Genomic DNA, 10,000 nt, shown 5'->3' on the forward strand with positions numbered 1-10,000 from the left:
GGGGTGGAGGAGCAGAAGCCAGCCTCCAGCAGCTGATGGCGGGGTGCAGGAGCTGCAGCCAGCGTCCAGCAGCTGATGGTGGGGTGGAGGAGCTGCAGCCAGCCTCCAGCAGCCAGCCTCCAGCTAGTGATGGCGGGGTGGAGAAGCAGGCAGCCTCCGTCAGCTGATGGCGGGGTGGAGGAGCAGAAGCCAGCCTCCAGCAGCTGATGGCGGGGTGCAGGAGCTGCAGCCAGCGTCCAGCAGCTGATGGTGGGGTGGAGGAGCTGCAGCCAGCGTCCAGCAGCTGATGGTGGGGTGGAGGAGCTGCAGCCAGCCTCCAGCAGCCAGCCTCCAGCAGCTGATGGCGGGGTGCAGGAGCAGCAGCCAGCCTCCAGCAGCTGATGGCGGGGTGCAGGAGCAGCAGGCAGCCTCCAGCAGCTGATGGCGGGGTGGAGGAGCAGAAGCCAGCCTCCAGCAGCTGATGGCGGGGTGCAGGAGCTGCAGCCAGCGTCCAGCAGCTGATGGTGGGGTGGAGGAGCTGCAGCCAGCGTCCAGCAGCTGATGGTTGGGTGGAGGAGCAGCAGCCAGCCTCCAGCAGCCAGCCTCCAGCTAGTGATGGCGGGGTGGAGAAGCAGGCAGCCTCCATCAGCTGATGGCGGGGTGGAGGAGCAGAAGCCAGCCTCCAGCTGGTGATGGCGGGGTGCAGGAGCTGCAGGCAGCCTCCAGCAGCTGATGGCGGGGTGCAGGAGCTGCAGGCAGCCTCCAGCAGCTGATGGCGGGGTGGAGGAGCTGCAGCCAGCGTCCAGCAGCTGATGGTGGGGTGGAGGAGCTGCAGCCAGCGTCCAGCAGCTGATGGTTGGGTGGAGGAGCAGCAGCCAGCCTCCAGCAGCTGATGGCGGGGTGCAGGAGCAGCAGCCAGCCTCCAGCAGCTGATGGCGGGGTGGAGGAGCTGCAGCCAGCCTCCAGCAGCCAGCCTCCAGCTAGTGATGGCGGGGTGGAGAAGCAGGCAGCCTCCATCAGCTGATGGCGGGGTGGAGGAGCAGAAGCCAGCCTCCAGCTGGTGATGGCGGGGTGCAGGAGCTGCAGGCAGCCTCCAGCAGCTGATGGCGGGGTGGAGGAGCTGCAGCCAGCCTCCAGCAGCCAGCCTCCAGCTAGTGATGGCGGGGTGGAGAAGCAGGCAGCCTCCATCAGCTGATGGCGGGGTGGAGGAGCAGAAGCCAGCCTCCAGCAGCTGATGGCGGGGTGCAGGAGGTGCAGGCAGCCTCCAGCAGCTGATGGCGGGGTGCAGGAGCAGCAGGCAGCCTCCAGCAGCTGATGGCGGGGTGCAGGAGCTGCAACCAGCCTCCAGCTGGTGATGGCGGGGTGGAGGAGCTGCAGCCAGCCTCCAGCAGCCAGCCCCCAGCAGCTGATGGCGGGGTGGAGGAGCAGAAGCCAGCCTCCAGCAGCTGATGGTGGGGTGCAGGAGCTGCAGCCAGCCTCCAGCAGCCAGCCTCCAGCTGGTGATGGCGGGGTGGAGGAGCAGCAGCAGACAGCCTCCAGCAGCCAGCCAGCCTCCAGGAGCTGATGGCGGTGTGTGGGAGCAGCAGCCAGCCTCCAGCGTTCAGCCAGCATCCATCAGCTGATGGCGGTGTGAAGGAGCTGCAGCCAGCCTCCAGCAGGTCATGGTGGGGTGGAGGAGCAGCAGCCAGCCTCCAGCAGCTGATGGCGGGTTGCAGGAGCTGCAGCCAGCCTCCAGCAAATGATGGCGGGGTGCAGGAGCTGCAGGCAGCCTCCAGCAGCTGATGGCGGGGTGCAGGAGCAGCAGGCAGCCTCCAGCTGCTGATGACGGGGTGCAGGAGCTGCAACCAGCCTCCAGCTGGTGATGGTGGGGTGGAGGAGCTGCAGCCAGCCTCGAACAGCTGATGGCAGGGTGCAGGAGCAGCAGCCAGCCTCCAGCAGCTGATGGCGGGGCGCAGGAGCTGCAGGCAGCCTCCAGCAGCTGATGGCGGGGTGCAGGAGCAGCAGCCAGCCTCCAGCTGGTGATGGCGGGGTGAAGGAGCTGCAGCCAGCCACCAGCAGCTGATGGCGGGGTGAAGGAGCTGCAGCCAGCCACCAGCAGCTGATGGCGGGGTGGAGGAGCTGCAGCCAGCGTCCAGCAGCTGATGGTTGGGTGGTGGAGGAGCAGCAGCCAGCCTCCAGCAGCTGATGGCGGGGTGCAGGAGCAGCAGCCAGCGTCCAGCAGCTGATGGTTGGGTGGAGGAGCAGCAGCCAGCCTCCAGCAGCTGCTGGCGGGGTGCAGGAGCAGCAGCCAGCCTCCAGCAGCTGATGGCGGGGTGCAGGAGCTGCAGGCAGCCTCCAGCAGCTGATGGCGGTGTGCAGGAGCTGCAGCCAGCCTCCAGCAGCTGATGGCGGGGTGCAGGGGCTGCAGGCAGCCTCCAGCAGCTGATGGCGGGGTGCAGGAGCTGCAACCAGCCTCCAGCTGGTGATGGCGGGGTGGAGGAGCAGCAGCCAGCCTCCAGCAGCCAGCCTCCAGCTGCTGATGGCGGGGTGGAGGAACAGAAGCCTCCAGCAGCTGATGGCAGGGTGCAGGAGCAGCAGCCAGCCTCCAGCTGGTGATGGCGGGGTGGAGGAGCTGAAACCTGGGTCGGACCTGGTCTGCAGCAGGGCCCATTACCACTCAGAAGCTGATGGCAGTGTGTGTTTAGGTCCCTGCGGGGTGGATGAGCTGAAACCTGGGTCAGACTTGGTGTGCAGCAGGGCTCAGCACCCTCCAGAAGCCGATGACAGTGTGTCTTTAACTCCCTGCCTGGTGGGAGAGCTGAAAGCTGGGTCGGACCTGGTCTTTAGCAGAGCTCAGCAGCCTCCAGAAGCTGATGGCAGTGTGTGTTTCATCCCCTGCGGGGTGGGAGAGCTGAAACGTGGGTCGGACCTGGTCTGCAGCAGGGCCCATCACCATCCAGAAGCTGACGGCGGTGTGTGTTTAAGTCCCTGCGGGGTGGGAGAGCCATAACCTGGGTCGGACCTGGTCTGCAGCAGAGCTCAGCAGCCTCCAGAACCTGATGGCAGTGTGTCTTTAATCCACTGCGGGGTGCAGGAGCTGAAACCTGGGTCGGACCTGGTCTGCAGCAGGGCTCAGCAGCCAGCAGAAGGTGACGGCAGTGTGTGTTTAGTTCCCTGCGGGGTGCAGGAGCTGAAACCTGGGTCGGACCTGGTCTGCAGCAGAGCTCAGCAGCCAGCAGAAGGTGATGGCAGTGTGTGTTTAAGTCCCTGCCTGGTGGGAGAGCTGAAACCTGGGTCGGACCTGGTCTATAGAAGAGCTCAGCAGCCTCCAGAAGCTGATGGCAGTGTGTGTGTTTTGGTCCCTGCGGGTGCAGGAGCAGGAACCCGGGTCGGACCTGGTCTATAGCGGAGCTCAGCAGCCTCCAGCAGCTGATGGCAGTGTGTGTTTAATTCCCTGCCTGGTGGGAGAGCTGTAACCCGGGTCGGACTTGGTCTGCAGCAGGGCCCATCACCATCCAGAAGCTGATGGCAGTGTGTCTTTAATTCCCTGCGGGTGGAGGAGCAGAAACCTGGGTCGGACCTGGTCTATAGCAGAGCTCAGCAGCCTCCAGAAGCTGATGGCAGTGTGTGTTCAAGTCCCTGCGGGGTGGGAGAGCTGAAACCTGGGTCGGACCTGGTCTATAGAAGAGCTCAGCAGCCTCCAGCAGCTGATGGCAGTGTGTGTTTAAGTCCCTGCGGGGTGGGAGAGCTATATCCCGGGTCGGACCTGGTCTATAGCAGAGCTCAGCAGCCTCCAGCAGCTGATGGCAGTGTGTGTTTAAGTCCCTGCGGGGTGGGAGAGCTGAAACCTCGGTCGGACCTGGTCTATGGCAGAGCTCAGCAGCCTCCAGAAGCTGATGGCAGCGTGCCTCTAAGTCCCTGCCTGGTGGGAGAGCTGAAACCTGGGTCGGACATGGTCTGCAGCAGGGCTCGGCAGCCTCCAGCAGCTGATGGCAGTGTGTCTTTAAGTCCCTGCCTGGTGGGAGAGCTGAAACCTGGGTCGGACCTGGTCTATAGCAGAGCTCAGCAGCCTCCAGCAGCTGATGGCAGTGTGTGTTTAAGTCCCTGCCTGGTGTGAGAGCTGAAACCTGGGTCGGACCTGGTCTATAGAAGAGCTCAGCAGCCTCCAGCAGCTGATGGCAGTGTGTCTTTAAGTCACTGCCTGGTGGGAGAGCTGAAACCTGGGTCGGACCTGGTCTATAGTAGAGCTCAGCAGCCTCCAGCAGCTGATTGCAGTGTGTGTTTAAGTCCCTGCCTGGTGGGAGAGCTGATATCCGGGTCGGACCTGGTCCACAGCAGGGCCCATCACCCTCCAGAAGCTGGTGGCAGTGTGTGTTTAAGTCCCTGCGGGGTGCAGGAGCAGAAACCTGGGTGGGACCTGGTCTGCAGCAGAGCTCGGCAGCCTCCAGCAGCTGATGGCAGTGAGTGTTTAAGTCCCTGCGGGGTGGGAGAGCTATATCCCGGGTCAGACCTGGTCTAAAGCAGGGCCCATCACCCTCCAGAAGCTGGTGGCAGTGTGTGTTTAAGTCCCTGCGGGGTGGAGGAGCAGAAACCTGGGTCGGACCCGGTCTACAGCAGAGCTCAGCAGCCCCCAGAAGCTGATGGCAGTGTGTGTGTGTGTGTGTGTGTTTAAGTCTCTGCCTGGTTGGAGAGCCGATACCTGGGTCGGACCTGGTCTGCAGCAGGGCTCAGCAGCCTCCAGAAGCTGATGGCAGTGTGTCTTTCATTCCCTGCGGGGTGCAGGAGCAGAAACCTGGGTCGGACCTGGTCTATAGCGGAGCTCAGCAGCCTCCAGCAGCTGATGGCAGTGTGTGTGTTAAAGACCCTGCGGGGTGGGAGAGCTGAAACCTGGGTCGGACCTGGTCTGCAGCAGGGCTCAGCAGCCCCCAGAAGCTGATGGCTGTGTGTGTTTAAGTCCCTGCGGGGTGGGAGAGCTGAAACCTGGGTCGGACCTGGCCCGCAGCAGGGCCCATCACCCTCCAGAAGCTGATGGCGGTGTGGGTTTAAGTCCCTGCGGGGTTGAGGAGCTGAAACCTGGGTCGGACCTGGTCTGCAGCAGGGCCCATCACCATCCAGAAGCTGATGGCTGTGTGTGTTTAAGTCCCAGGGGGGTGGGAGAGCCATAACCTGGGTCGGACCTGGTCTGCAGCAGGGCTCAGCAGCCTCCAGTTGCAGATGGCAGTGTGTGTTTAGTTCCCTGCGGGGTGCAGGAGCTGAAACCTGGGTCGGACCTGGTCTATAGCAGAGCTCAGCAGCCTCCAGAAGCTGATGGCAGTGTGTCTTCAATTCCCTGCGGGGTGCAGGAGCTGATACCTGGGTCGGACCTGGTCTGCAGCAGGGCCCATCACCATCCAGACGCTGATGGCAGTGTGTGTTTAAGTCCTAGTGGGCTGCAGGAGCTGAAACCTGGGTCGGACCTGCTCTATAGTAGAGCTCAGCAGCCTCCAGAAGCTGATGGCAGTGTGTCTTTAAGTCCCTGCGGGGTGGGATAGCTGAAACCTGGGTCGGACCTGGTCTGCAGCAGGGCCCATCACCATCCAGACGCTGATGGCAGTGTGTGTTTAAGTCCTAGTGGGCTGCAGGAGCTGAAACCTGGGTCGGACCTGCTCTATAGTAGAGCTCAGCAGCCTCCAGAAGCTGATGGCAGTGTGTCTTTAAGTCCTGCGGGGTGGGATAGCTGAAACCTGGGTCGGACCTGGTCTGCAGCAGGGCCCATCACCCTCCAGAAGCTGTTGGCAGTGTGTCTTCCATTCCTAGTGGGGCAGGGGAGCAAAGACCTGGGCAGAGGAGCGCCTGTCTGCATCCGATCCCCCTCAGCAGCCCGCCGTGAGCCTTAGAGAACCCCCCCCCCCCCCCAGCGGGCTCCAGGAACCGGGCCCTGCGTCGGACCCAGCTCAGTAAGGCCCTCCCTCGGGCCCTGCAGCAGGTGGCCCCGTCTATGCAGTCGAAAACCCCGCGAAAATCGGTGTAGAAACGCCCGAGAGGCGTGGTGCGGTTCCCCCGGCCGGTACCGGGTCCGGACCGGTCCGGAAGTCCACCCAGAACACTGCCTGGGGCTTCTGGGCGGCTCCCCAGGCGCAGGCAGTCGAAAACCGCGTGAAAATCGGTTCAGAATTGACAAAACGGCGACCTCGTCGCTCCAAAAACTAAGTCCAAACTAAGCCTTTCGCTTATCGCTTAACGCTTAAGGCGGTCGGCCTTATGGCCAGTAAATGAAAAGTGCCTGCGCCCCTGGAGGTTTTGGAAGGTGCGAGCGATGACCATGCTCGGGTTAGTAGGTGAGGCCATCGGAAAACCAGCGTGAGTTGGCGGGTTTGGGTGGCAATCTATTCCAGGCAGAGTCGACTATCTCTGGGCATCAATTTTGGGATTTTTCCGGCTCTGGTTCTGGGAGAAACGCAGGGGCAAAGTGCACGAGCCGCGGCCGATTTTGGTGGCCTGTCCCTGGGCACAAAGTCTGAGGAGTGTGGGCCTGGTTCTCCGAAAAATACCAGTCTGCTGGAGCTCACTCCCATGGCTCCAGGGGGCACGGCACACCCCCCGGTAGCCGACCAAAGTGCTCTACTCGGGCCAGACTCGGACCCACGACCCGGGGTGAGAACCACAACTACTGGTCATCCTTTTGACCTCCAGGGGGCGCGGCAGAGCCTCCCCAGTCCGACGCAAGTGCCCCACTTGGGCCATACTCAGACCCACGGCCCGGGGCGAGAACCACAACTACTGGTCATCCTTTAGACCTCCAGGGGGCCCGGCACAGCCTCCCTAGACCGACACAAGTGCTCCACTTGGGCTGTACTCTGACCCAAGTCCCGGTGCGAGAACCACAACTACTGGTCATCCTTTAGACCTCCAGGGGGCCCGGCACAGCCTCCCTAGGCCGACACAAGTGCTCCACTTGGGCTATACTCTGACCCAAGTCCCGGGGCGAGAACCACAACTACTGGTCATCCTTTTGACCTCATGGTCATCCTTTAGATCTCCAGGGGGCCCGGCACAGCCTCCCTAGGCCGACACAAGTGCTCCACTTGGGCTATACTCTGACCCAAGTCCCGGGGCGAGAACCACAACTACTGGTCATCCTTTAGACCTCCAGGGGGCACGGCACACCCCCCGGTAGCCGACCAAAGTGCTCTACTCGGGCCAGACTCGGACCCACGACCCGGGGTGAGAACCACAACTACTGGTCATCCTTTAGACCTCCAGGGGGCCCGGCACAGCCTCCCTAGTCCGACACAAGTGCTCCACTTGGGCTATACTCTGACCCAAGTCCCGGGGCGAGAACCACAACTACTGGTCATCCTTTAGACCTCCAGGGGGACCGGCACAGCCTCCCTAGACCGACACAAGTGCACCACTTGGGCCATACTCTGACCCAAGTCCCGGGGCGAGAACCACAACTACTGGTCATCCTTTTGACCTCATGGTCATCCTTTAGACCTCAAGGGGGCACGGCAGAGCCTCCCTAGTCCGACACAAGTGTCCCACTTGGGCTATACTATGACCCAAGTCCCGGGGCGAGAACCACAACTACTGGTCATCCTTTAGACCTCAAGGGGGCACGGCAGAGCCTCCCTAGTCCGACACAAGTGTCCCACTTGGGCCATACTCAGACCCACGGCCCGGGGCGAGAACCACAACTACTGGTCATCCTTTAGACCTCCAGGGGGCCCGGCACAGCCTCCCTAGTCCGACGCAAGTGCTCCACTTGGGCTGTACTCTGACCCAAGTCCCGGGGCGAGAACCACAACTAATGGTCATCCTTTAGACCTCCAGGGGGCACGGCACAGCCTCCCTAGTCCGACACAAGTGCTCCACTTGGGCTATACTCTGACCCAAGTCCCGGGGCGAGAACCACAACTACTGGTCATCCTTTAGACCTCCAGGGGGCACGGCAGAGCCTCCCTAGTCCGACACAAGTGTCCCACTTGGGCTATTCTCTGACCCAAGTCCCGGGGCGAGAACCACAACTACTGGTCATCCTTTAGACCTCCAGGGGGCACGACACAGCCTCCCTAGTCCGACCCAAGTGCTCCACTTGGGCTATACTATGACCCAAGTCCCGGGGCGAGAACCACAACTACTGGTCATCCTTTAGACCTCCAGGGGGCACGGCACAGCCTCCCTAGTCCGACACAAGTGCTCCACTTGGGCTATACTCTGACCCAAGTCCCGGGGCGAGAACCACAACTACTGGTCATCCTTTAGACCTCCAGGGGGCACGGCACAGCCTCCCTAGTCCGACACAAGTGCTCCACTTGGGCTATACTCTGACCCAAGTCCCGGGGCGAGAACCACAACTACTGGTCATCCTTTTGACCTCATGGTCATCCTTTAGACCTCCAGGGGGCCCGGCACAGCCTCCCTAGGCCGACACAAGTGCTCCACTTGGGCTATACTCTGACCCAAGTCCCGGGGCGAGAACCACAACTACTGGTCATCCTTTAGACCTCCAGGGGGCACGGCACAGCCTCCCTAGTCCGACACAAGTGCTCCACTTGGGCTATACTCTGACCCAAGTCCCGGGGCGAGAACCACAACTACTGGTCATCCTTTTGACCTCATGGTCATCCTTTAGACCTCCAGGGGGCCCGGCACAGCCTCCCTAGACCGACACAAGTGCTCCACTTGGGCTGTACTCTGACCCAAGTCCCGGTGCGAGAACCACAACTACTGGTCATCCTTTAGACCTCCAGGGGGCCCGGCACAGCCTCCCTAGGCCGACACAAGTGCTCCACTTGGGCTATACTCTGACCCAAGTCCCGGGGCGAGAACCACAACTACTGGTCATCCTTTTGACCTCATGGTCATCCTTTAGATCTCCAGGGGGCCCGGCACAGCCTCCCTAGGCCGACACAAGTGCTCCACTTGGGCTATACTCTGACCCAAGTCCCGGGGCGAGAACCACAACTACTGGTCATCCTTTAGACCTCCAGGGGGCACGGCACACCCCCCGGTAGCCGACCAAAGTGCTCTACTCGGGCCAGACTCGGACCCACGACCCGGGGTGAGAACCACAACTACTGGTCATCCTTTAGACCTCCAGGGGGCCCGGCACAGCCTCCCTAGTCCGACACAAGTGCTCCACTTGGGCTATACTCTGACCCAAGTCCCGGGGCGAGAACCACAACTACTGGTCATCCTTTAGACCTCCAGGGGGACCGGCACAGCCTCCCTAGACCGACACAAGTGCACCACTTGGGCCATACTCTGACCCAAGTCCCGGGGCGAGAACCACAACTACTGGTCATCCTTTTGACCTCATGGTCATCCTTTAGACCTCAAGGGGGCACGGCAGAGCCTCCCTAGTCCGACACAAGTGTCCCACTTGGGCTATACTATGACCCAAGTCCCGGGGCGAGAACCACAACTACTGGTCATCCTTTAGACCTCAAGGGGGCACGGCAGAGCCTCCCTAGTCCGACACAAGTGTCCCACTTGGGCCATACTCAGACCCACGGCCCGGGGCGAGAACCACAACTACTGGTCATCCTTTAGACCTCCAGGGGGCCCGGCACAGCCTCCCTAGTCCGACGCAAGTGCTCCACTTGGGCTGTACTCTGACCCAAGTCCCGGGGCGAGAACCACAACTAATGGTCATCCTTTAGACCTCCAGGGGGCACGGCACAGCCTCCCTAGTCCGACACAAGTGCTCCACTTGGGCTATACTCTGACCCAAGTCCCGGGGCGAGAACCACAACTACTGGTCATCCTTTAGACCTCCAGGGGGCACGGCAGAGCCTCCCTAGTCCGACACAAGTGTCCCACTTGGGCTATTCTCTGACCCAAGTCCCGGGGCGAGAACCACAACTACTGGTCATCCTTTAGACCTCCAGGGGGCACGACACAGCCTCCCTAGTCCGACCCAAGTGCTCCACTTGGGCTATACTATGACCCAAGTCCCGGGGCGAGAACCACAACTACTGGTCATCCTTTAGACCTCCAGGGGGCACGGCACAGCCTCCCTAGTCCGACACAAGTGCTCCACTTGGGCTATACTCTGACC

Source organism: Nothobranchius furzeri, unplaced genomic scaffold (assembly GCF_043380555.1).
Source record: "Nothobranchius furzeri strain GRZ-AD unplaced genomic scaffold, NfurGRZ-RIMD1 Scf200, whole genome shotgun sequence".
Lineage (NCBI taxonomy): Eukaryota > Metazoa > Chordata > Actinopteri > Cyprinodontiformes > Nothobranchiidae > Nothobranchius > Nothobranchius furzeri.